At 51.8% G+C, this 27928-nt stretch overlaps 1 protein-coding gene across 1 annotated transcript in view; it reads left to right on the top strand.

Annotated features, from left to right (window-relative positions):
* LOC135896913 (uncharacterized) overlaps window positions 1-27928 on the top strand; it is a 257402-nt gene that overhangs the window by 145151 nt on the left and 84323 nt on the right. The gene's annotated exons all lie outside the window — the stretch shown is intronic.

The raw sequence follows: 27928 nt of genomic DNA, 5'->3' as shown, positions 1-27928 counted from the left end.
ACCATTTTTTGTGATCTTCCCCTTTTACTCCTATTCACCCCACTTCGCATACGGGCCTTCGAACCAGTCCTTTCTATGTAAATGTTTCATATAGGAGGTTGTGGCCAAATACTGCACCAGGGTGCCCAATCCTCCTCTGGTGAGGGAGTGCGTTGCCGGTTCTGGTCACCGTGATCAGGGCACACTCCAGGCCTGTTTATGCAATTTTATCAACACGCGGATTTTTTTATCTGGTGGAAATTTGTGCGGCACTGGGATTCGAACCACGCACCTCTTGCACGCGAGACGGGTGTTCTACCTCTAAGCCACCGCTGCACCCAATCTTGGAAGAACGCTAACATAATCCCAATCCATAAGAAAGGGACGCCAAAGACTTGAAAAATATAGACAGATCAGCTTACTGTCAGTTGCCTACAAACTATTTACTAAGGTAATCGCAAATAGAATCAGGAGCACCTTAGACTTCTGTCAAGCAAAGGACCAGGCAGGATTCCGTAAAGGCTGCTCAACGATAGACCATATTCACACTATCAATCAGGTGATAGAAAAATGTGGGGAATATAGCCAACCCTTATATATAGCTTTCATTGATTACGAGAAAACGTTTGATTCTGTCGAAACCTCAGCAGTCATGGAGGCATTACGGATTCAAGCTCTAGACGAGCCGTATGTAACAATGCTGAAAAATATCTATAGCAGCTCCACAGCCACCGTAGCCCTCCATAAAGAAACCAACGAAATCCCTATTGGCCTCGAGCTCCACCACTGGAAAAGCTGGCGCCACCGTCGGCGTGACGTGCTAGGAGGGATCACGTGGGCATAGCGGCCGCGTCGTCTGCTTCGGGCGCGCCGAAGCGAGCTGAAAACGAGCTTAAATTCCCTCGTACGCTGCGGTTTTCATTTAGTGGCGAAATTTTCACGCTTCGAGTGTCTCCTCTACAACGCTTGAAAGCACTACAATAGGTAGTGGCTGCCTTTGAAGGCGCGCGACATGGTAGGCTACTGCTCGGGGCCGCAGAGCCGGACGCACGTAACGGAGGCCGGTGTCAGCCTTATTCGCACGTAGCCGCAGGACAAGAAGCTGTGTGAAGCTTGGCTCGCGAAACATAAAACCGGCAAACAGTCATCGGCTACAACTCGGGTATCCAGCAAGCACAGACGCAAGGAAGATTTCTGCTACGGCGCCGGGCCTGCGATGTTCTGGAAACGCGCACTGAGACGCTCGCCCGAGTCCGCTGCCCGACTAATGTCATGACGGTTTAGTCTATGAACTTGTCGATACTATAGATACTGGCAAGTTCAGTGGAGTGGAAAGGCAGCGGTAAGAAGCACATTTAAAGAAAGCATGGCATATGGTCATGTTTGTGTTATGAATTAATGCACTGGATTACAAAAAAAGGAGCAGCGGGAAATTGCACGCTGAGAACGCCGATAAACATACAGTGAGACGCAACTAGAGAAATAGTATTGAAAGGTCAAAGAATTTAGAAGAAAAAAAGATTGAATCGTCGCGACGGCACATCACAGTCCCGTAGGCGTCGAAGTCTCTGCAATGAAATTATTTTTGAACAGCTCTGATAGCGCCCACGCAACAATGGTTGCTTGTATACTGTCAAATGCTCATATTCTGCGGCCTTAAGCTCATGGCACGGTGCGAAAACGCGCGCGCGCAGAAAGCGAAACAGTGCGCGGACAAGCATGCAGACGCGCAGTCGGTCGCTGCGAATCTGCGCGATCGCTGCATTGAGGCTTCATTCTATTACGCTCCATTTAGTTATACAAACGCTATAAGAACATATTTCACATAGTTTGCTCTCAGCGTTTACCTACCTTTCACGCAAGAAGCCGGTTCGGGAGGCTCCATCGCGGCGACCGCGCGCAGTGGCGTTCACTGTACGTATTCAGTAAAGAGATAGCGGCTGTAAACGATTGTGTGTTTTCAGTTTGCCCAAGATTATTATTTGGACAGTAAGAAACTTCTCTCGTTTCGAAAGTACTCACAAAAATGTCCGGGAGAGCTCACGCGTGGTGTTTTCAGTGAGCGCTGACAGCAAAACCTATGAGGAGCGCGCCACGTGATCCCTCATACTACGCCAGCGAGGCGCTTCCTATAGAGGGCGACTCCGTAACTCCTCGCCGCCAATAAAGAAAGGCATCACGCAGGGAGATACGATCTCTCCAATGCTGTTCACAGCGTGTTTGCAGGAGGTATTCAGAGACCTGGATTGGAAAGAATTGGGGATAAAAGTTAATGGAGAATACATTTGTCCCCTGCGATTCGCTGATGATATTGCCTTGCTTAGTGACTCAGGGGACCAATTGCAATGCATGCTCACTGACCTGGAGAGGCGAAGCAGAAGAGTGGGTCTAAAAATTTATCTGCAGAAAACTAAAGTAATGTTTAACAGTCTCGGAAGAGAACAGCAATTTACAATAGGTAGCGAGGCACTGGAAGTGGTAAGGGAATACATCTACTTAGGGCAGGTGGTGACGGCGGATCCGGATCATGAGACGGAAATAATCAGAAGAATAATGGGCTGGGGTGCGTTTGGCAGGCATTCTCAGATCATGAACAGCAGGTTGTCATTATCCCTCAAGAGAAAAGTGTGTAATAGCTTTGTCTTAAGAGTACTCACCTACGGGGCAGAAACGTCGAGGCTTACGAAAACGGTTCTACTTAAATTGAGGACGACGCAACGAGCTATGGAAAGAAGAATGATGGGTGTAACGTTAAGGGATAAGAAAAGAGCAGATTGGGTGAGGTTACAAACGCGAGTTAATGACGTCATAGTTGAAATCAAGAACGAGAAATGGGCATGGGCTGGACATTTATTGCGGAGGGAAGATAACCGATGGTCGTTAAGGATTATGGAGTGGATTCCAAGGGAAGGGAAGCGTAGCAGCGGCGGCAGAATGTTAGGTGGGTGGACGAGATTAAGAATTTTGCAGGGACGACATGGCCACAATTAGTACATGACCGGGGTTGTTGGAGAAGTATGGGAGAGGCCTTTGCCCTGCAGCGGGCGTAACCAGGCTGATGGTGATGATGATGTAAATAGTTATCACTCATCTGCAGTAAACTGAAGTGCACAACATGCCCATCTGCAAAGGTGTTCAAAGATCAGTGGGTGCAACGCCCATTAGCACCACCATAGCCGACCCCAGCATGACAGGCATGATTTGGCAAACGCAACAAAGCAATCATAATAGCAGTATTTTCTTTTTCTGGTGAAAGTAATGCACAGCCAATGTTAGCATGCTTCATTTTTTGTATTATAGAACACATTGTGCAATCCACTAGTTGTGAACGTTGCGAAAAAGATATGTGCAATGTACACACGCATTAATGGGAAAGCAAGGAAAGACAACATGCGTTGCCTAAATTTGTGCAGTAGATATCAAAATGTGGAAATTTCTCAGTTACTCAAATGCTAAACAAATGAAGCACCAGTTGACATAATCACAGGAAAAAAATCAGGCATGCTGACCTACGGGCTTCCGGCGTCCTCTGCTGATCCATCAGCATTTATGCATATATCATGAACCCTAATGATGCAGTTGTTATCTAGTGTGGTGTTCTCATCCACATTTACACGTGTTGAAAATTTTGTTATGCACCTTAAATATCACAAAACGAACTTAACATTCCTACACCACAGCCTAAATTATGATGCAAGTGAAAACCACATGCGAATATGGGCACATATATACCCGTTGCTGCGTAGAAGCAATCTATAAAGAGCGTCTTGATTTTAAGGCATTCTCACATACACTTGCAATTGCAGCTCAGGAAGGCCTTTTGTTTTCTTCTCGTGTAAGAATTTTGTCAACATGTTCTTGATTCGATTATATTCATTTTCTACCATTCAATTAAGGCCACAGCCTGGCAATGTGAGCCAGAAGGTGCAGAATACTTAAAAGTGCTGTTACAAAAACTTGACCTTCTGCTCTGTAGACAAAGCATGTAACGCTAAAATAAGTGTGACAGTAGTACAGCAAGAACACAACATGCGTGCAAGCGCGCTTCAGTTTTGACAGACTAGTTTCCGCGAGGAGAAAAAGTCAAGAAGTTAATGGCGAAAAACGCCTTGACTTGAAGCACAAGCATGGTTAAGCCAGGAAAATTGCAGTAACGATATGCGTTTAAAGGTAACTGAAAACAGGACTGTGGCAAAACATTTGCAGTTGGCTAGTAGCTACATATAAATTACGCATACACAGGCGCTTTTGCGTGTGATTCCCAGTGAAAAAAGAACACTGAGTCCAGTTGGATCTTTTAATGGGACCCAACTTGTTTCAAATGCACATAGGAGGCCCAAGTTCCAATTTGGCATTATGAGAAATACAGTTGGTTCCAGCTGGACATCAATGAAGCTTGGTATGCCAGCTGGTCCCAATTCGAAGTCACTATATGAGTAATCTCGTGAAGCAATATATATAGTTAATAACGATAGCACAATTACAATCCAAGTTTTCAAGTAAAAGATTTGTGTTTTGTGATGAATGGAGAGAATCGTCATCTATCTGCCAAATTACAAGCCTTTCTTGAAATTCTACTATTTTCCCAGGAACCGCTGGCCACACTTGGTCCACCAAATTTAGCTTAAATATATAGCACCTGACATGTGTCTCTCAGTGAAGTGGTGAATGGTGGGTATGTCAATGAAGTGAATTGCCATAGTTTTCATGCACGAGTACACTTCCTGGCAAGAGTTTAGAACCGCGGTTGAACAGCGCGAATAAAAGAGACATGAAAAAACTAATGCCACAGATAACGACCACGAACAAGACAGGAGTTCGCTTTTCTTTTCTTTCCTTTGTTTTTCGTTGCTCCCTTCTAGTCCATTTGTGTTCAATATATTGCACTTGTTTAATGTTTCTAATGTGCACCCCAATATACAATCGGAAATATTCAATTCGTTCCAATGGGCATTTCCGACTGGCCTAATTAATTCTTTACTAGGGCATGACGCTGTCAAAAAAATACTATACGAGCAAAATTTCCCGGGCAGTCTTCATGCAATATCACATCGCAACGCAGAAACCCCACACTTTATCTGCTTTATACGACAGCTTGTACGGGCATAGGTAAAAGTTCTCGAAAGAAAGCATGTATTAACCGAAGCACGGCTGCACGTGTGATAAAGAAACTTACCTGCAGGATAGCGTCTTGTTCAACAAACTGCGACGATGTGTGCTGCAATCGCATACTTTAGATCTTCCAGTTTAAGGTAGCCATACACTGTAAGGACGTTGCTCGAGGGGCCGCGTTTAATTAGGCAGGTTATGCCCCTTGCACCAAAGCGGGAACTCGGCAACCGCAACAGTTGAAGTTGGCGCGAAAAGTTGGCGGTAGAAACTGAACGTACAGAGCCCAAAACCTAAAACGCCGCGCGCCATGCTGCGGATCGCTCTCTTGCCGAACAATTTGTAAGAAAATATGCCTAATTCACAAAAATTTAACGCATTATAAACCACCAACGAGAGGTCTCCTATTAGATTGAATTTCATTTAATACAGCCACTGCTTCATACACGACAGCAGCTCATCATGCAGGCTTGCCACCCTCACAGGGTGATGCCTTGCGAAGTACAAATAAATAGCCGCTTTATTGAAAAGGGTGGCTCTTTCGCCTACGTTGGGCAGGTAGGTGCAGGGGATTAATTATGTATGGAAATTGGCGGTAACGAAGGGTCGGTCCGTCAGCTGTTTATTTACTTATTTGTTTATTTATTAAATAAGCAGTCGCACCTGCTTACATAGGCCTCAAAGCCATCCTTGTGATTCAAGCCATTAGAACTCATTCGATCTTTTGTTTCTACATTTTGTTGTACGGCGTAATGGCTAGCCGTCCGCCGCTGCTTCATCGTTGTTCAAAGTGTGATAATTTTTTAAGGAAGTATCTGCTTCTTTTGACTCATATTCGTGATGCGCACAGCTGGGAACCCAACTTTCGCGTAGCGTGCGGAATTTACGGGTGCCGGAAAAGGTACAGCCTTGTTGACTCTCTAAGAAAGCACGTGTACCGCTGTCACAGAAGCTACGTCGACGTTAGTGGCGCGCAGCACGACTCGCGCAGTGCCCACTGTCCGCACGGAAACGTTGTCATTAGTGACACCACCTCAGTGCAGCTTCCGCACGTTTCGGATGACGCCTATGGCAGCAACGTTTCTGATATGTTGCATGACATGTTACCGACGGACTTGGAATGTACAAACGCGGGTACACTTGACACATTTGAGAGCCTGCCTCAACAAAGCGCAGAAGCGTCGGCTTCAGAATTTGTTGCAAACATGCAAAAGAAGGTGTGCTTATTCTTCTTTAAGCCAACCGAAGAACACAATGTCACGCATTCGGCTGCAGAAGACGTTTTTAGCGACTTCGAAGGTCTCTTGTAAGAAACGCTTCAAGAGTTTTTTAACATGGTGCGAAACCATGCTCCACTGAGTTCTGCTTTAAGCGAGAAGCTAGAGCGCGTTCTAAACTCTGTCTGAAATATTTTCGCTCTCACGATCCAGATTCTCCCGTGAAGTGTTTGCTAGGCAGCACTTGCCATACATAGCACCACAAGAGCACAAGTTTGGTCCGCAAAGCCCAGAGACGTTTCAGTATGTGCCCATGCCAGCAGTGCTTGAAGTCCCACATATTACTGACATGATTTTCAGCCCTACAACTGCTCAGCCAGGCCACCTGCCAAATGCAACAATCTCGACAAACTTCAGTTACGCAAGAATTTACTAAAACTTGATGAATATTATTGGGCCATCAGAGATCAACATAATCTTGTTGCTTTTGGATGCCGACGAAGTTGAAATATGTAATCCACTTGGTGCAAAGAGAGGCACACACGAGCTTTTTCTTGTTTATTTTTCTTGTTTGTTGCACGACGCGAACATGTAACGAGGCACAGGCATTAGAAAGTTTTCATGCCTATTGTGGAAGACTTGCTTCAGCTCAAGAATGAAGGCCTCGCATTGCAGACAGAAAGAGGTATCATCCAAGCTAAAGCTCTTGCGTTGGAATTCTGTGGAGACAATATAGCCATGCACAGTATCGGTGGATTTAACACCGCATTTGCCAAAGGTAGAATATGCCGTGTCTGCATGGCACATTCTGACAACATCAAAAGTCTGACAACTGAATCTGTGTGTGTTCTTCGGAAAGACCACACTCATGCAGACCAACTTACTTCCATTGTTGTTCATGAAGACTCGAGGCTTGTTTACATTGTCAGCAAGCCTTCGCCACGGTTGTCTTTAGAGTGCTTTTCTGTGTGCCACCTGATGTGATGCACGATATGTTTGAAGGAACAGTTTCACATGTCCTGCGCAATGTTCTCAATGGACTTGAGAGCGATTCTGTGCTATCTGTAGCAGACCTCGATAAGATCAGCGCATTTTTCTATGGCTACAATGACAGAAAGAACCTCCCTGAACAGGTCACACAGTTATTTGTGTGTCAAAAAGGAGGTTTGAAAGGTTCAGCTTCACAGAAATAGTTTCTGTAAAGGCTACTTCCCCTCCCATTTTCCTCCAGCATACGCGAAGGAAACCATCACTGGGAATAATATCTTGAATTTATAGAAATAGTTGATATGGGTACTAGCCGAAGAGGTGCCTCTTGCATGGGTTCCTTATCTTCAGCACAATATCTTATGCATGGGTTCCTTATCTTCAGCGCAGAAACAAAGCAACATTTTATCGGCACAAGTGGAGGCTTATGGGGTCTGCCCGTCCCCCCACCTTCCAAAAAACTTTTTAAACGAGCACTTGGGGAAAAAAGTGATGGTGACTATTTTCTAGAATATAAAGGGGCTATCGCTGGACACTTATGTGAAAAATTATAAGAGGATCACAGTAAAGCACTGTGTCAAACTACGAGCATTAGTGACATTTACTTAGTGGTGTTCTCCCCGTAGCGCAATAATTCCATTGTCCAAAGATCTCATGTTATCCAAGCTATCGGTATAGAATGTGCATTTGAAGAGCTTGACCGTCAATCTTAGAGGCCTGTTATCGTTTCTAATGATCTTGTTTTTAATCTCGAGTCAGGAAAAACACCATCAAGGGGATATGGTATGATCACTAGAACAGAGTCGTATACAGAGTTTGCCTACAGGCTAATGTCAAACATGCAGGAGTGGCTCAGAGATAGCGTTTGGTGACCACGAGAAAGTTCTGAAGTGTTTCGGGCTAGAACAGTTTTATAGTCGGTTACCTGAGAACGTGCGGTACTGGGTCCTGGATAGGCCAGACGTTAGTACGGTGGCTAGAGCCGCTGAGCTAGCCGAAGAGTTTGTGACGCGTCGGGCTCGCGGAGCTAAGGACGGTCAAAAGGGTGAATATGGCTCCAAGTTTGAGAGGCCGAAGTTCACGCCCATGAGAGCAAAGGGGGACACACGTAGTGCGGATGCGAGTGAAAGCAGTCCGACCGAACGTAAGGAGACGGCGGCAACCGAAGCCGAACACAGAAAGCGGTTCGAGACGAGGCAAGTGCGCGTGTGTTATACGTGCCAAAAGCCGGGTCACTTTTCGGCGCAGTGTCCGGAAACAAAAACAAAAGTCGTGTTTTTGTCATTATGCAGCACTGACGAGAACATGAAGCTTCTCGAGCCTTACATGTGAGACCTCCTCGTGAACGGGAAGGAGTGCCGAGTGCTTCGCGATTCCGCACTACGATGGATGTAGTTCACCCCACTTACGTAGAACCCGATGTGTTCACGGGCGAGTGCGCATGGATCAAGCAAGCCGTGAAAGCTCATAGCGTGTGTCTGCCCGTAGCAAAAGTGCTTATTGAAGGTCCTTTCGGAGCACTTGAGACGGAGGCGGCAGTGTCATCTATGCTGCCCCCCCCAGTACCCGTACCTATTTTCGAACAGGTCCGATTACCTCCTGCGCGAGAAGGGGCTTTTGTTTGGTGAGGCTAGCGTTCAGGCCTTAACCAGATCGAAGGTTCGGGAGCTCGCTGCAAAGGCGGTAGTTGCGGGGCCGACGTTGTCGAACGATGAGAAAGGGTCAGAGGCGCAGCAAGCTGATATTCAGAGCACGCCCGAACAGAATAAAATTGAGCCTGTAGCGTTAAAGGCACCAGATACTGGAGAAAAAATTCCCGATGCGGGAAAGTTAGAAGAGCTATCTGCAGATTTGCTCATCGCGCCTATGTCAGACGGACTTAATAGTTTGCTAAAAGTCAGCCGGTCGGCTTTGATAGCGGAGCAAAAGAAGGATGGCAGCCTAGAAAACATACGCTGCATTGTCAAGGAAGGTATCGCTAAGAAAAATGCTCGCTTTGTGGAAAGAGGTGGGGTCCTGTACCGGAAGTATCTAGACCGCAGGGGAGTGGAGTTCGATCAGCTGATCGTGCCTCAGTGCTACCGTCAGGATCTGTTGCGCTTGTCGCATGGGGGTTCGTGGTCCGGACACCTAGGAGTTAAGAAAACTAAGGACCGTCTCTTGCAAGAGTACTATTGGCCAGGGTGTTTTCGGGGCGCCAACCACTTTGTGAAGGCATGCGACACCTCTCAGCGGGTGGACAAACCAGGGGACAAATCGAGGGCGCCGTTGAAGTTGGTACCTATCATTACGGAGCCTTTTAGACGGCTCGTTATTGATACAGTGGGACCTCTGCCGGTAACAGCCACGGGGTACAGACACATTTTCACTGTGATCTGCCCAGCGACAAAGTTCCCTGAAGCAATGCCGCTTAAAGAACTCAGCTCAGTTGAGATAGTCAATGCACTACTGTCCATATTTGCGCGACTTGGTTTTCCTGCGGAAATCCAATCAGATCAGGGCACAGTGTTTACTAGCGCTTTGACGACAGCCTTTCTCGAAAGGTGCGGGGTAAAGCTGTTACATAGCTCAGAGTACCACCCCCACTCGAATTCCCTAGAGAAGCTCCACTCCGTCATGAAGCGCGTGTTGAGAGCATTGTGGTTTGAATAACAAACTGACTGGGAGCTGTTTCTGCCTGGGGTGATGTTTGCATTGAGGACCGCGCAGCACGCGGCTACGGGGTTTTCGCCAGCTGAGCTGGTGTACGGTCGCTCGCTGCGATCTCCGCTTCGCCTGCTTCGAAACGGATCACTGCCCTCTCCAATGGCTGCAGACCATCTCTTCCACAAATGGCCGCCTCTTGTGCTGGAGCCTCGCTTTGCAACAATATTCCTTTGAGGTGCGTTACAAAAAGGGGAGTCTCAACGGTAACGCAGATGGCTTAAGTCAAAGCCCCTAACGTGGGAATTAGCCTCAAAATTGTTTGTTATTGATGTTTTTCTTCCTGAGGCAGGATTTTTAACATATTGCTTTTGTGTAGTGTTTCAAAGTGATGATGTGCTTTCTAGTGCAATTTTCCGATTTGTGGACGCGTCCTGGGTGCTGCTAGACTACTGTAAGGAACTAGGCAGTAGTATAAAAGGGGAAAGAGCCTGGCATGGCTTAGTGAGGGTTGTGCCGTGCTTGCTGACTGAGCGGCTGAGTTTCGGCGCAGTTCTAACGCTTGCTGGGTAACGAGAACAAAAATGGCAACTCTCCCGAAGTCACTTTGCAGTGTCCTGTGTGAACCTGAACGTGAGAATGAGGCCTTCTCGGTGCGCTGCGCTCAAGAAACGCCGATGGACGACCGACTTCGGTTATGAGCATCATCGAGCGACATCCCTCCGGACAGCGGATGCAGTCCCCTGACCGGGATCTCCTTCCCCCGGCGGGGCGGTCTGTTACGTTTCGCCTACGACGCACGGTGTAGCCGGCGCAGATGCAACGGACGCCGGGGCTTCGTTCAAAGCGGCTGACATTTTGGCCCGTTCGGACGGCGGCGACGCATCCCCGCCGAGCGCGTCCCGGCATGTTCAGTGCCACCTGTCTGTGTGTGTGTGCCCACGCTTGTCAAAGCGCGGCAGCCGGGGAGAGGAGCTCCCCAAGTGTGAAGCGAGGAGGTCTGACCGGCGCCGGCCCGGCTGATGCGTCACTACACTCGTCTCTACATGTCTCTCAGTCCGTCCGTGCCTCGCTGTCACGTGGTGTCATCCCGTGACCTTCCTTCTTGCCCGCGACGCCAAGAGTTTAAAAGCAGCTGCTCCGGGACGCCAAGAGAGAGGCTCCGAATTCTTCCGTCGAGAAGCGTGCTCTCCCGTCTCTCCACTTCGGTCGACCTGACCGGCCGCTCTTTTGCGATGCTAGAAAAAACAAGTTGTTCTGTTAGCAGTCGACTCATGCTTTGCCGGGACCTTCGGATGCTTCCAGTGTGCCCCAGGCCGCCAGGCCAACGCTACCCTTGGGGCTTGCGACCCATTTGCGACAACGGGCGCCAGCGGTCCGATTGCAATAACGGGTGTCAGCACTGAGGTTGCAACACCGCATACACGGTTGCTGTGATCAGCACGAGATCCATACTTGCCCACGTCTAAGACGTTTGCCAAAACAAACTACCCGTCAAAGCTCACGTAATCGCTTTGACTAGGAGTGGCCTGCCTTTAAGTACGCTAGTGCCGCTGCCGGCCGGGCTTTGCGTGAGTTTGGGCTGCTCAGCATTCCTATCAGCATAACAGTGCAGGCGTCGTCGTTTATATCAGAGCAGGCTTGCGTGCCGTCGAAGTCATGCCTCCACGAAATTGCAATGCATCGAAACCTGTACCCTCCAAATGTCAGACGGCGTTGTCATCGCAGCCGTTTACGTAGCTCTGCATTTTAGCAACGATGCCGTCTTACAACTCGTTTCAACATGTGTGCCTTCGCCAAAGGATAGCAACAAGCCTCTCTTTCTGCTACGGAGACTAATGACAATGCAAAGACAGAGACTCACTTCGTAGCCAGAATGTGGAACGACATCGTCCCTCCACCCGCACCTGTATCCTGCGTTTTCCTACGCGTTTTCGCGTTCCCCTTTCGTCTATGTTCCTGTCTCCGTTGTTCTGCACCCTTCTTTCTATCCCACCTACCTTTCGACAGCATTCTCTGTCGGCCGGTTGCAGGATCAGGGCAGCGTTGTCCGCGTCATCGGTTTTGCGTCACTCCCTCTTGGCTGTGGGTCATGCTCTTGTTCGCTGGGTCGCGACTATTGGCGGCGTTGGCTTCGTGCACGTGGTTTTGGTGCCATCGCTGGCGCTCTTCCTGGCTCTTGCCGAGTGCGCGTAATCATCTTGATGGCACCCCTGTGCTCACCTTCCATGGATAACGACACACCTGTCAAATTCCTCTAGGCTAATCTTGCCGGTACGCGCGATGCCACCAAGCTGCTTGTGGAGCACATGATCGCGGGGGAATTCAGTTTTGCGCTAGTGTCCGACCCGCACATGCGCGACAACCGCATGCAGAATCTGCCCCGGTCCATCGTCTCATATCATGCTTCAGAGCGCCCGCGTGTCGTCTTGTTGGCGCGGGCACCTGACTTTGACATCTTTCCAGTACACTGCTCCCAGTTAGTCGTTGCAATCCGCTGCGAACGTGCTGGGAAGGCTTTCATTGTCGTCGCGTTCTATGCGCCTCCTCATCGCCCGTTGGACCCCATTCTGGATGAACTGCGCCAGGTCGTTTCCCAACATCTCACACCAACCTTTATTCTGGGCGGAGATTTTAACGCGAAACATGCGCTGTGGGGTCCCACGGTGAGCGATGTGCGCGGCGCTCAACTTGTGCAGTTCGCGTGCGGGAACGATTTGCTAATTTTAAACAATTCTGACTCCCTTCCCAACTTTGAGACACCCTACGCTCGGTCATGGATCGATGTCTCGTCGCCATCCTTCTCCTTGACAGAGCAGGGATTTAGCTGGTCGGTTTGCGAGGAAGAGACGCTGTCCGACCACCGCTACATTGCATTCACTCTTTTCGCGGCCACTACGACACCGGTCCGTCGTCTTACCAACTTCGCACGCGGCCAGGTCTTAGAACGTCTCCGGGATCACAACTGATTCCGCGGAGTCTCCTGTTGTCAATATTCAACATCCACTATGCTCGACATCGTGTTAGAGGGGTTTTACACCACTTACAACTCCCTTTGTAGACGCTACATTCGAAGGGTTCGTCCACGCAGCGAAGAGGCAAGGCCTTGGTGGTCGTCTCTATTGCAGGAGGAGCGTGCCAGGGTGCGTGCGATGAGACGCCGTTTTCAGCGCATGCGCGACCCTGCCATGCGTGCCACTTTTCGTGCCCAATATGCTGCCGCCTACGCTATCTGCTATCTATAAGCGTAATCTGCGCCAATCGAAGGCTACGGCTGATCGGGCGGCATGCCAAGCTCTCACGGCACGGGCCCTCTTTGGTCTCCCTTTCCGGACCGCTTTTGAAAAAACTCCACCTATCATCTCTCTTCCCCCGCTGCAAGCCTCGGACGGTAATCTCACCACGTCCGTCTTAGACTCGGCGACCCTCCTATTACGGACGCATGTCGCTCTGGATGACCCCACCGTTGACAGCGGCTATCATAGTCGCATCCGGACTGTGGTACAGAGTCCATATCCTGCGGTACGGGATGACTATCCCTTTACTGAGGCCGAGATTGAACGAGCGGTGTACCGGGGCATTCCGCAGTCGGCGCCGGGGCTAGACGGGCTCACTGCCATGTTCATCCGCAACCTGTACCGGCTTCATCCGCGTTTCTTCTTTGACGTCTTCAATGCCTCTCTCCGTTTGGGCCACTTCCCCTCCGTGTGGAAGGTCGGCCGGATTATTTTTCTTCCTAAACCCGGTCGCCCCCCTTCTCTCCCTTCCGCATATCGGCCAATCGTAATGAACTCTATATTCGGCAAGATATTGGAACGGGTGCTAAATTCTCGCCCCTATTACTTTCTTCACGCCCACAACCTCCTTCACGCTTGACAATTCGGGTTTACGCATGCGCGAAGCGCCCCTCTGGCTCTGTATGCCCTACAACGTCGCCTCAGTGCACTGAAGGCTGATAAAATCCCGGCGGTTTTGATCTCCTTAGACTTTACCGGGGCGTTTGACAGCGTGTGGCACGATTCGGTGTTGTTTTTTCTGCGCCAACACCACTGCCCCGCCAACCTGTACCACCTCCTGAAATCCTTCCTGACGGACCGCCAAGTAGTCTTCCGGGCTAACGCGGGAGACGCGTCGGCGCGTCCGTCTATTGGAAGTCCTCAGGGCTCACCAGTTAGCCCCGTACTGTGGAATTTAGTCATCTTCTCGTTATTAGACCTTCCACTGCCACAGGCGATACACATCCAGGCTTATGCAGATGATACCATTATACTCGTTTCCGGTTCGTCGCGCTTGCAGTTGCAGGCTCTTGCAGAATCTGTCCTCACCTTGGTTTGCAATTGGGCTCGGCAAAACAAGGTCAAAATTAGTCACGAAATGTCCTATTTCGTCTTTTTCAACAATGGGCACATTGACACCTCTAAGCGGTGTCCCTCCATTAGGTTGGACGGCACTTACCTAAAAACCAAAGACCACATTAAAATTCTCGGCGTGGTCTTTGATGATAAACTTAGTTTCAACGCCCATGTTGATTTACTAAAGACCAAAGCCGAGGTAGTGGTTGCGCGATCTCTTAAATTTTTACGCATGCATTTTTCGCTGCGTCCCGTGGTTATACGGCGTCTATATAGACAGGTTTTGCTTCCTGCGATTGCTTACGCGTCTCCGGTGTGGTGGCCGGCTTTCCCATCCTCATTCTTGACCACCCGGGTATTGTCGGTCCAGCGTTCTCTTCTCGTGGCCCTGACCGGTGCCTACCATACCACGCGCACCACGGCACTGCATATTCTGGCCAACTGTCCCCCTTTGAATGTGGAGTTGGACAGGTTGGCGGCAGAGCTCTCCACCCTCACTGTCCGCCAAATCACGCACTATGGCCAGGTCACATTCCACCCGACCTCCATAGCGCGTCCATTCCACTACTGGGCGCATCACCCACGCACCGCCTGTCGCTTTTCGTTCACTCGGCTGACACCCCTCCCAGGCAGCCCTACTCTCCTCCTTGCCGGCGTATCACGTCTACACGGACGGCGCCTTCACGACAGTCGCGGCGTACGTGGTATTCGACCCGCGCCGCCGCCTTCTTGCGGTGCGCAAGTACAACATCCAGAATGCCACTAGCGCATACAGTGCTGAGGTCATTGCTTTTGACGAGGCCCTCCAGTTTATAGTCAACGTGCGTGGGGCTCGCATAACCCACCTATATACGGACTATCTCTTTTGAGGGCGATTTCCAGCCTCCACCATACGGATGAACGCATCTGGAAATTTCAGCAAGTGCTGCGCCAGCTCCAACTCGTGGGCCGCGCCGTGCGCCTATTTCACGTCCCTGGCCACCGGGGCGTAGTAGGTAACGAACTGGCGGACGAGGCCGCGTCATCGGCGCTGCACAGTGGTTACCTTCGTTCCTGCCCCACCACAGTCCGGTCGGTCAAAAAGACACTATTTGCCGCCTCATTACAGCATTGGCACTTGTACTGGCAGCGCGAGGGAAAAGGTACCAGCCTTTATAGATGGGTCGGGAGTGTCTTTGCCATTGCCTCTTGGTTCCCCCCGCCTCGTCTGTTCACGCATTTCTTCACCCGACACGGCCACTTTCCATACTACCTCCATCGTTTCCGCCTTATTGCCTCTGATCGGTGCGCGTGTGGTACCTCTAATGTCGATGACATTCATTACTTGACCTCATGCCCGCGCACTGCAGTTGTTGCTTCGCGGTTGCGCCGACTTCACAATATCGATGCCATCTCTTCCGACATGTACCCCGCACTCATCAAAACCGCACGATCCCGCGCCCTGCTCCTGCAACTAATCCGGCTTGTAACCCTCTCCGTTCCTTCTCCCTCTGTTCCTGTGCCTCCTCTCCTTCCCGATGCCTACTAATTCCCTTCTTCTGATACCTCTCGGTTCACCATTTCATATTACTTTCGCATGACTGTTCGTGGCCATCCACACGCATAAGCCAACTATGGCGGGGCTTCCCCGTGTAGGATGGTCCTAACCGCATGCCACATTCCCATTCCTCTCCTTTTCATTTCTCCTTTTCCTTCCCCATTTGTATACTTTTATACCAATTGTGCAGCTGTCCAGCCAGCAGACCGTTGGCGTCTCCATCGAGATGCCCTTTCTCCGGACCATTCAAGTCGCCTCGGCGTGACAAGACCACGCTGCACGAGCGCGACCACGAAGACGCACCAATGCTTTGGTTCTTCTTTACAATAAACCAACTGCGCGTCACTGTGTGGGCATTGTTGGGTTGCCCTGAGGACGGGGTGGGTTTGGGAGCATGCGCAGCTTGCAGACCCATGGAGGCAGTTCTATTTTACTGCTCCCCTCTTTTCTCTTAGTGTCTTTGTTCATTCCACTTCTTGGCCCCATTGTAAGCTTGCCTCCGCCTTTTTTCTTTTATCAATTGGCTTTTTCTCTAAAACTGATTTCGGCTGCCTTGGCGGCCCCTTTTCATTTATTTTATATTCGGTTTTCTACCCGTTATACCTTAACGGTGGTGCGGGTTTGCCCCTCCTTTATTTTTCCATTCTTTTTCGATCAAGGGGCAACATAAAGCCATGGACGTCCCATCGCCATCGCCTCAGCCTGTTTGCTGCTCGCTTCGCTCATCACAGTTTCGGCAAAAGGTCGGCCTTTCCCTCCTTCGCCGCCCACTCTCTTGTTGGTGGACCTTCATAAGTGTCTCGTGCACCCGACCGAGGTCGTTTGTTGTGCCGCGAGGACATACTTTTGACTGGATCGGCGTGTGCTGGTGTGTCATCGGACGGCGGCTGGGCTGATAGCTCATACCCACTAGTGGGATATGGCTGCTGTTCAGCCTACCGCCGCTGGACCTTCCACCGGGGGCAACCCCACTTCAGCCGGTTCTTCTCCGCGATCAGGCGGTTCTGTCTTCTCGGTGGACGGGGATGGTGCGATTCTTGACATGAGCCTGGAATCACGCGAAGGAGGCCCCCCTGCTGCGAACGCTGGTCGTGGTGTGCTACCAGGCGTGGTCGACCCGGCATCTACTACCCAAAGCCGAGTGGATGGCGCGCTGACGGCGTCATTTCATCGCGCCGTCTCGCTCCAGAAGGAAATTATGGACAACCTATTCGATACACAATGTAAAGGGGACGAACGCCCATCGCTCACAAATCCTTGGGCATCTGCGGCAAATCCTTCAGGAGTGCGCTGATATGAGAGCGGTGGCGGCGCGGCAGTGCGGCCGTGCAGATGGACTACGTGAGCAGTTGGCCCAGACACGGTTGGGCGCCGCGGTGTGTCCCGGGGCAGACGTCCGGGCCGGGGCTATGCCATCCTATGCTACCGTAGTCCGAGAGGGTGCGCCTACAGTCCTAAGGGCGCCTGTTGGACCCGCTGCTGCTGCGACGACCTCGGTGTCCACCCTGACCGGGGGAGCCACCGACACCCAGTTCAGGCGAGACCATGCACACATTATGTTCTTAACACGTCTAGTTCCCACATCATCTGCCGCTCAGGACTTTCATTCTGTACTCAAAGCAAACATTGATCCAGTCAAAGAACAAATAGGAGCCGTTACTGTTCGAAAGACTTGACACGGGCTGACAATCCTTTCAAATGAAAAGACATCAATGGACCGGCTTAAGGCTGCCCTCGAAAGAAATCATGTGACGAACACCACCATGATGATGATGATGATATGTGGTTTTTAATGGCGCAAGGGCCAGTTGTGGCCAAAGAGCGCCATGACAAATGGTAATTTAAAGGATTTATTCTGAATGGGGTGGACAGTGAATTTATTATGGTAGGTGTGACATGGCTGTGACGAACACCACCATGTCAATCCGCTTACCACAAAAACGGAAGCCTCACATTAGGTTAACGGGGGTTGATCCTGACATCCCTGCCACTAATTTAGTTGCGCAACTGAACGCCCGCAATCCTGGTTTGGACTTAGATATCTCGTTATGCTCAGTACGCGTATCCATTAAGGAGCGCTCGGGCAACTTTTCCCACGTGCTCGAAGTTAATCCTTCGGCGTTTCGCTCCCTCCTGAGCCGCGGGCGGGTTATGGTGGGCTGGACTTCGGCAGCGGTGGTAGAAGACCTCCATGTCCCCACCTGTACGTTTTGTGCGACCTATGGCCACCCCCGCCGCGCCTACCCTGTGCGACAGCAGGAGGTTATGGCCGTCTGCACGCGCTGCGCGGGCCCACATATTTACACACAGTGTACCGTTCGCTTGGGAGATGTGGCGGTGTGTTGTAACGAATGCCGCAAGGCTGGTTTAGCAAGCACGCACCCCACTGGGGACCGCCTCTGCCCTCTTTTAGCCAACCGGGTGGCCCGCTTGAGGGCTAGAACCGATTATGGATGAAGCCCCCCCACACTGCTCCTGGAGCGCCGCGCGACGGCCTCAGTGCAGCGGATGGTAGGTCCTGCGCTTACACACAGTGGTGGACGTGTCCACTGAGCTCGAGTGTGAGACTCAAGCTGCCGCGCGGCGTCCTCTCTATTCTGCGAGTTCATTTGTTCTTTATCCACGAATCTTTACTTACGTTCTCGTGCGTTGCTCGTTGTATCCCCACTAGCTTTTGCTCAATTCCCTATCCCCTGCCTCTCATCATGCTCGGCGCCTCTCCGCGCCTCCTGCCTGATCTTCTTTCCTTGACAATATATCGGCAATTGTGCAACCTCCTCCATGGGGTGCGTGCGTGCGAGGACGCATGTGCATGGTTGTTTACCGTGACCCGATGGCTCTCGGACACGTGTTTCCGACCGGTGTTCTGTCGGCTACACTCTCCGCCCCCGCATCAGTGGCTTTTAGTTGATTCTGGCCAGGATGCATACCCTTAAGTTTTTGCAAGCCAACATCCATCACACCAGGGACGCGATGAAGGTGTTGGTCGACCACATGGATCGGGGCGGGTTCACATTTGCCATCGTCTCGGAGCCGCACATCCGAGATGGCAAAATTGCCAATGTACCATCTTCCTTAACAGCTTTCAATGCACTGGAGAACCCGCGTGTAATGCTCCTGGCACGAGCTCCCGGTTTTGACTTATTCCCGACGTATATCTCGCAGTACGCAGTTGCGGTCAGCTGTGCTTGCCCAGGCAGGATTTTATCATAGTAGCGACATACGCCCCATCGCGTCGTCCTATAGACCCCATCCTCGATGAGCTCTGGCAATGTTTTTCACGGCATCCTCCTCAGAACTTTGTTTTGGCTGGAGACTTTAATGCCAAGCACCAACTCTGGGGCCCTGCAGCTGGTGATATGCGGGGCGTCCTGCTGGCAAGTTTTGCTAGCGGCAATGGTCTTCACGTCCTGAATGACCCCGCTTCTGCCCCTACCTTCGACACACCATACGCCAGTTCGTGGATCGACGTTACGATGCTGTCCATACCTTTAGCCAGCAAGGGGTACATCTGGACAGTATCGGACGCGGACACGCTTTCGGGCCGCAGGTATATTGAATTTTCCCTTTGCGCGACTTCCGGTATCACAGTAAAGCGTCTAACCACATATGCGCAATGTGAGATGCTGAACGCCTTGCAGTGCTCCGATTGGTTCGCACGAGTGATTCGTTGTGCTTTTTTCCACGACCCCTCTTGTTGGACATGGTGTTAATGCAATTTTATCGTATGTACGATGCGCTTTCTCGCAAGCACATGCGAGTAATTCGACAAAGGGGTTAGCGGGCCAATGCATGGTGGACCCCGCAGTTAGGGGAGGAGTGGGCAAGAGTGCGCGCGATGCGACGCCGGGCTCAGCGGACAAGGGACCCTGCGCTCCGTACGGTTTTCCGGCAGCAATATGCCAACGCATTCGCGGTGTACAAACACCACATCCGGATAGCAAAGGACAGCTTCGAAAAGACAGTCTGTCGTGATCTCACGGCAAAACACCTATTTGGCAAACCGTTTAAACTGGCTTTTGTTAAACGCGTCGCACCGATTCCTCTTTCCCCGCTCGCTCTCTCTCCGGAACGATCTACGGTCTCCATTCTAGATTCCGCCGCGTTGCTCTTGCGTGAGCATATGGCGACTGACGTTCCGACCTCTGACGGCGAGTTCCACCAACGCCTTCGGCGGCTCACCACTTCCCCTTATCCATGGCACAGCAAGGACCGCCCGTTCAGCATGGCAGAGGTTGAACATGCCATCTCGCTAGGAAACCCTCGTGCGGCGCCGGGGCCCGACGGCCTCACAGGCATGTTTGTCCGGTAACTTTTTCCGCAGCATCCCCACTTCTTTCTAGCAGTATTTAACAGTTCTCTTACACTGGGCCAGTTCCCCTCTTGTTGGAAGGTCGGCAGAATCATTTTCGCATTGAAGCCTGGTCGTCCCCCGCACCTTCCATCCGCATACAGGCCCCTTGTTATGAACTCGCTTCTCGGTAAGGTCCTCGAACGCCTACTAAATTCCCGGCTATACCATTTCCTGCACTCCAACAATGTTCCTCACCCCCGCCAGTTCGGCTTTACACATGCTCGTGGTGCCCTCCAGGCGCTCTGCGCATTGCGTCGGAGGCTGTGCGCCCTGAAATCCACCAAAATTCCAGCCGTCCTGATTTCATTTGACTTTACTGGGGCCTTCGACAGCGTGTGGCACGACGCGGTTCTTTTCTTCTTCCGCAAGCACCGCTGCACGATCAACCTCTACAACCTGCTCCAGTCCTTTCTGACAGGGCGAACGGTTGTCTTTCGTTCGAACGCGGGTGAGGTGAAAGCACGCTCGTCGATTGGCACCCCTCAGGGATCACCGGTCAGCCCTCTCTTATGGAACATAATTATCTACTCGCTTCTAGACCTTGACCTTCCCGCAGGAGTACATATACAGGCCTATGCGGACGACACCGTTCTCCTCATTACTGGCAAGTCGCGATTGCAACTGCAGGCCTTGGCGGAATCTGTCCTTACCTTGGTCTGTAATTGGTCTCGACAGAACAAGGTCCAAATTAGTCATCCAAAATCATTCTTTACATTTTTTAACAACGGCCACATTAGCACATCAAAGCGCCGGCCGTCTATCCGCTTGGATGGCGCTGTTCTGCAGTGCACAGATCGCATCAAGCTCATTGGTGTGGTCATTCACGACAAACTTAATGTCTTTGCCCTCGTTAACTATATTAAATCTAAACCAGAGGTATTGGCTATTCGATTACTAAATTTTATCCGTTTACATCGCGCGCTTTCTCCGGCAATTATTCGTCGCCTCTGCCGACAGGTCCTGCTGCCTGCAGTTGCATACGCGTCTCCAGTTTGGTGGCCTCCCTTTCCCTCCACCCACCTTACCACGCGGGTGCTCTCTGCCCAGCGGTACCTTCTAGTAGCCATGACGGGCGTGTACCATACGACGCGCACGTCGGCACTTCATGTTCTAGCTAACTGTCCCCCCCTTACTGTGGAACTAGAGTGATTGGCGGCAGAGTTTTCCCTGTTTACACTCCGACAGGTGACTTATTATGGGGTTGAAACTTTTCATCCACACTTACTTGACTTCCCCTGCGACCCGTGGAAGGAACACCCCAGTGAGCGCGTTCGGTTCCCCTTCACGCGCCTCACCCCTGAACAGGCGAATAAGCTTTCCCAGGCTCCGGTCTAACATGTTTACACGGACGATGCCTTGACCACTACTGCGGCAGGCGCCGCGTTTGTAGTCTTAGATTGGAGTGGTCATGTCGTCCGTGTAGGCAAGTACAGGGTAGTTGGCGCTTCTAGTGCATTCGGCACGGAGCTTCGTGCGTTTGAAGAGGCGCTGACATATATAGCAACCCTGCACCACACAGTATACTTGTACACTGACTGTCTCTCACTTTTAGTGGCCCTGTCACGATTGCGCTGTGAGGGGGAGCAGTTAAGATGAGTTAGAACTGTGCTGCGTCTCCTGGCACGCAACGGACCCGGTGTCCTGTTATTTCACGTACCAGGGCACCGGGGCATACTGGGGAACGAACTTGCCGACACTGCCGCTTCATCTGCGTGCACTACTGGTGCAGTGCGCACAAGCGCTCTCTCCATACGCTCTGTCAGAAAGCGCTTATTTGGGATCGCAGCGAATCAGTGGCACGAATACTGGCAACGGGAGGGAGGAGGCACCAGCCTCTATGCTTGGGTGCCCAGTGTTCACTCGAATCCTAATTGGCTCCCTCCCAACCGCCTCCTCGTTCACCTTTTCACGGGACATGGGCACGTTCCCTATTACCTGCATCGCTTGCACCTAAGTGCCTCAAATCTGTGTACCTGTGGAGCGGAGTGCGAGGGAGTGGAACACTATTTTGCCGAGTGCCCGCGTACTGCGCCGATAGTGGTACAAATGTGCGCTCACTCGCGGTTCGAACAGGTGACGCCAGCAGTGTACTCTGCGTCGCTACATACTAAACGACAACGCGCTTTGTTACTACAGTTAACTCTTGCCAATAGGCAGGTTGCGAACGTAGTTCCCACGCCTACTAGGGCGCCCCTCGCAGCGGCGAGCGCGCAACCGGCAGGATACGACCGGCCCGCTTGCGTTCGGAAAGCCTGTATGTGGACTGTTTCGGGCGTAGCTGTTGCCTTTTCTGAGCAATGCTGAAGTGCAACCCGAGCTGTTGAGTAGTGGGCTGCAACAGCACGTACACCAACTCACGAGGAACAAAGTTTTACAGGTTTCCAAGCCGACCGTATGAAGCAGAACGGCATCAACACTGGATAGCGCTCGTCAGACGGCATAAGCTGTTTTATGTTCCGGCGTTATGTCAAGTGCGTTATAACGCTGAATTCTTTGCTTTTACAGCAATGATGGCAGCAACGGTACACCTGCAGTCAGTGGCGTAGCTAGGTCGTCTGGCACCCGGGGCCCATAGGTCTTCTGTCCCCTCCCCCCCTCCCCCGGGTTTATTCGAGGAAGGTGAGGTTATCAACAATTTCCGTGTGTCTCCAGACGTATATGACACCCCACACAGGCCCCTTGGACTCGGGGCCCACGCCCCCCCCCCCCCCCCCCGTTGCTACGCCACTGCCTGCAGTGCGTACCAGGATATGCAGCAAACAAAGTAGTTTGTTCCCACACTGTGCTGCAGTAAAGCTGTGGAACTCTTTCCCAATCCTCTCCCATTCAAACAGCGCTAGGGCTTGCTGAGAGATTTGAGGAGGGGCTGCAGCCGGCTGAGCTGGCATACGCCCTTCTGCGCCCAGCATATTATCAACGAAGGGGCAGTTGAGATAACCAAAATTTTTGACAACGTGGTTTATTGGAACATCCTTTGCACGCACTGAAAAAATCGCAACATAAGAGTATCGCACTTCCAGTAACTTGGGCGAAAATATTTTCCAAGCGTAGTCTAACACAACTGGTAAGTTCATCCCCTTTTTTCTGAGTTTGGGGAGAGCAACGTTAGAATACCTCTGGTAGGTCTTACGAGTTGTTCGTACGCTCCACGTTCCTGGATGAGATGTTTTGGATTCGTATTTGCCGTCCTGTATGTACAGGGAAACTACCGCGGCGTCCTTGCACTTCCGTGCGATGCCAGCACGGCAATCGCAGCTCCCCGCTAGGATTTGTCTACTGTCGCCAATCTTCAAGAATCAATGTCGCCTATAATTTCATGCGTCCACACCGTAGATAACGAAGTAACTTACGCTGAGCTTCACGCATCTCGCTGGTGCATTATTTTTCGTTTGCGGAATAAACCTAGCAGTCACTTCCGATTAGTGCGAGTTCAACACTTCCCTCACGTCGTAGACGTGCCCCACTTCAAATAGACGACTTCCTTTCCCTAAATTCTTTTCACGAAAAAAGCTATGAAGATCTTGTAATTCCCGAAACCCGGTTAAAATTAATATCGGCACGCTGTTTAGCGCCATCGCTACCGTTTGGCAGGACGCCAAACACGCGGCGCGGGCTGCTGACGCCGTGAGTTATCCTACCACATTCGCGCAACTATTCGTCAGATGGCGCTAGGGGTCGGAAAGACAGGGCGCCGCCTATGCACTTGCAACCTGCCCATGTGCGCTCTGTGCCGGCACATCCTGCCACTATTCCCTTTCCAGATGCCTCATGACTTCCCTTCCTCTCTAATGGCTTCTGTCTCTCTCCTCGCTCTGTCACGCCTTCACGTTACTTTCGCATGTCTGTTCGTGCCATTAGCACTGCACATTCCTATCGTGGTGGGGTTTTTACCCCGTTGCCTATGGTACTAACTGCATGCTTCATCTACATTACCTCCCTTTGTATCCACTTCTACACATTTCTTTCCTATCCCTCCGCTGCCGAGTAATATTCTATCTTCTAACAAATACTAGCACGCCTCCTGTATCTTAGCCTGCTCCCTGCCCATCCCGGGCATGTCTGGTGTAGTTCCTCCAGGTCATCACCAGCTCTTGCTGCTCTCGGCCGACTCCGGACCCAGCCTTCTGTCAGGCCGAGCTGCGATGTACCGGGACCCCTGTAGCCGGACAGATGCACATAGTTCTGTCCCCTGGCGCAAGCGCCGGAAGACACACAACCACCGGAGACGACTGGCCTCTTTTAGCATTGATATACAATAAAGATGCAGCATCGAAATGATAGCGCATCACTGCCGGAGCCTTAGGCTCATTATAACCTAAAGGAGCATGACCCCTGGTAGACTTGTGCTGCTAATCTTGATGACCTACTTCCTCCTCCAATACCGCCTCAATTATATTACTGGCTTCAGCTCCGATCTCTTTTTTTTTCAGTTATTGGCTTTTGTATCCAAATTTATTATGGATCATCTTTCGTGATCATCCCTCATTTTTTATATTTTGATTGGCGTTAAGTCCGTTATACCGAGTGGTGGTGCGGGCCTCCCCCTTTCTTTTTCTGTTCTTTTTGCTCTGGGGGAAACACTTAAGCCATAGACGTCCCATCGCCATCGCCTCAGCCTGTTTGCTGCTCGCTTCGCTCGTCACAGTTTCAGCTAAAGGTCGGTCTTTCTCTTCCTCGCCGCCCACTCTCTTGTCGGTGGACCTTCATTAGTGTCTCCTGCACCCGAACGTGGCGGTTTCTTGTGCCGCGGGGAGATACTTTTGACTAAATTGGTGATTGCTGGTGCGCCTTCGGACGGCGGCCGAGCTGATGGCTCATACCCACTAGTGGGATATGGCTGCTGTTCAGCCTCCCGCCGCTTCCCTTCAGCCGGCTCTTCTCCACGATCGGACAACTCTGTCTTCTCGGTAAACGGGGATGGCGCGATTCGTGAGGTGATCCTGGAGTCTCGAGGAGGAGGCCCTCGCCCTCCTGCTGCCAGCGCTGGTCGTGGTGCGCTGCCGGGCTATGCCGACCAGGCGTCCTCTGCACAAAGCCGAGTGGATGACGCACTGACGGCGTCATTTCATCACGACGTCGTGCTCCAGAAGCAAATTACGGACATTCTCTTCGATCCACAATGTAAAGTAACGAATATTTATCGTTCTCAAATCCTTTTGCATTTGAGGCAAATTTTAGAGGAGTGTGCTGATATACGAGCGCAGGTGGCGCGACAGTGCGGCCATGCGGACGAGCTGCGTGAGCAGCTGGCCCAGTCAGGGGTGAGTCCCGTGTTATGCCCCGGGGCAGACGTCCGGGCCGGTGCTATGCCTCCCTACGCTACCTTTGTCCGAGGGGTTGCGCTTCCAGTCCTAAGGGCGCCTGTTGGTGATGGACCCGCTGCTGCTGCGACGACCTCGGCGTCCACCTCGGCCGAGGGAGCCACCGACGCCGCCGTCAGGCGAGACCATGCACATATTATGTTTATAACACCTCTCGTTCCCACATCCACCGCCGCTCAGGACCTTAACTCTGTACTGAACGCTCGCAATCCTGGCCTAGACCTAGACCTTTCATTGTGCTCCGTCCACGTATCCATTAAGGAGCATTCGGGCAAGTTTTCCCACGTGCTGGAAGTTAATCACTCGGCGTTGCGCTCCCTCCTGAGCCACGGGCGTGTTTTTGTTGGGCTGGACATCAGCAGCGGTGGTAGAAGACCTCCATGTCCCCACCTGTACGTTTTGTGCGACCTATGGCCACCCTCGCCGCGCCTGCCCAGTGCGACAGGAGGAGGCTATGGCCGTTTGCACGCGCTGCGCGGGCCCGCATCTCGGCGCACAGTGCACTGTCCACTTGGGAGACGTGGCAGTGTGCTGCAACGAATACCGCAAGGCTGGACTAACAAGCTCACACTCCACTGGAGACCACCTCTGCCCTCTTTTAGCCAACCGGATAGCCCGCTTGAGGGCTAGAACAGATTATGGATAACGCCCCCCACACAGCCCCTGGAGCGGCGCACGACGGCCTCAGTGCAGCGGATGGTAGGTCCCGCGCTTGCGCACAGTGGTGGATGTGTCCACTGGGCTCGAGTGTGCGAGTGGGGCTGCCGCACGCCGTCCTCTTTCTTACGCGAGTTCATTTGTTTTTCCTCCATGATTCTCCATTTACGGTCTCGTGCGTTGATTGCTCTCTCGCCAATCGCTTCTCACTCCTTTTTCCTTCTTCTTCTCACCTGCCTATTATCGTGCTCGGTGTCTCTCCGCGCCTCCTGCCCGCCTTTCCTTCCTTAACATTCTGTCAGCATTTGTGAGACCTCCTCCATGAGGTCTATGCGTGCGAGGAAACACGCCCATGGCTCTTTAACGCGACCCGTTGGCTCTTGGGCACGTGCTTGCGACCGGTATTCTGGAGGCCAGACTTTCCGTCCCGGCATCAATGGTTTTTAATCGATTATGGCTAGGACGCATACCCTTAAGTTCGTGCAAGCCAACATCGATCACACCGGGGACGCGATGAAGCTGTTGGTTGACCACATGGATCGAGGTGGGTTCTCATTTGCCATCGTCTCGGAGCCGCAAATTCGAGATGGCAAAATTGCCAACATACCACCTACCCTCACTTCTTTCAACGTCCCGGTGAATCCGCGCGTAATGCTGCTGGCACGAGCTCCCGGGTTTGACTTGTTCCCGGTATATATATCGCAGCACGTAGTTGCGGTCAGCTGTGCTTGCCCGGGGGGAAGGATTTCATCCTAGTTGCGACATATGCCCCTCCGCATCGCCCTATAGACCCCATCCTAGACGAGCCCTGGCAATGTTTCTCGCGGCATTCCTCTCAGAACTTTTTCGGGCCGGAGACTTTAATGCCAAGCATGAACTCTGGGACCCTGCAGCTGGCGACATGCGGGGCATCCAGCTGGCAAGTTTTGCCAGTGGCAATGGTCTTCACATCCTGAACGACCCCGCATCTGCCCCTACCTTCGACGCGCCTTACGCCAGTTCGTGGATCGACGTTAGGATGCTGTCCATACCTTTAGCCCGAAAGGGGTATACCTGGGAAGTATCGGACACGGGCACGCTCTCGGGCCACAGATATATTGAATTTTCTCTCGGTGCGACTCCCGGTATAACAGTAAAGCGTCTGACTACTTATGCGCAATGTGATATGCTGAACGTCCTGCAGAGCTCCGCTTGGTTCGCACGGGTGATTCGCTGTGCCTTTTCCACGACGTTTTCGCGGGACATGGTGCTCGCGCAATTCTACCGTATCTACGATGCGCTGTCTCGAAAGCACATGCGAGTAATTCGACAACGGGGTGCGCGGGCCAACACGTGGTGGACCCCGCAGTTGGGGGAGGAGCGGGCAAGAGGGCGCGCGATGCGACGTCGGGCTCAGCGGACACGGGACCCTGTGCTACGTACGGTTTTCACGCGGCTATAAGCCAACGCCTTCGCGGTCTACAAACACAACATCCGAATCGCGAAAGACAGCTTCAAAAACACTGTCTGTCGAGACCTCACTGCGAAACACCTATTTGGCAAACCGTTTAAACTGGATTTTGGCAAACACGTCGCACCGACGCCTCTTCCCCCGCTCGCTGTCTCTCCAGAAGGATGGGAGTCCACTCGGAGCTACCGTAGTGTGCGGACGTCAGGTTTGGAGCTCCTGCGTCAGCAGCAGACGCTACAGCGTCTCACGCGCTCTTCCCCGCTTCCTCGCCCTATTCCGAGCACGACAACGGACGCTTCCTGCGACCTTCCACGGCGACGTC

Source organism: Dermacentor albipictus, chromosome 1 (assembly GCF_038994185.2).
Source record: "Dermacentor albipictus isolate Rhodes 1998 colony chromosome 1, USDA_Dalb.pri_finalv2, whole genome shotgun sequence".
In the NCBI taxonomy this organism is placed as follows: Eukaryota; Metazoa; Arthropoda; class Arachnida; order Ixodida; family Ixodidae; genus Dermacentor; species Dermacentor albipictus.
Note: the sequence above shows the minus strand (reverse complement) of the source record. Positions and strands in the feature narration are given on the sequence as shown.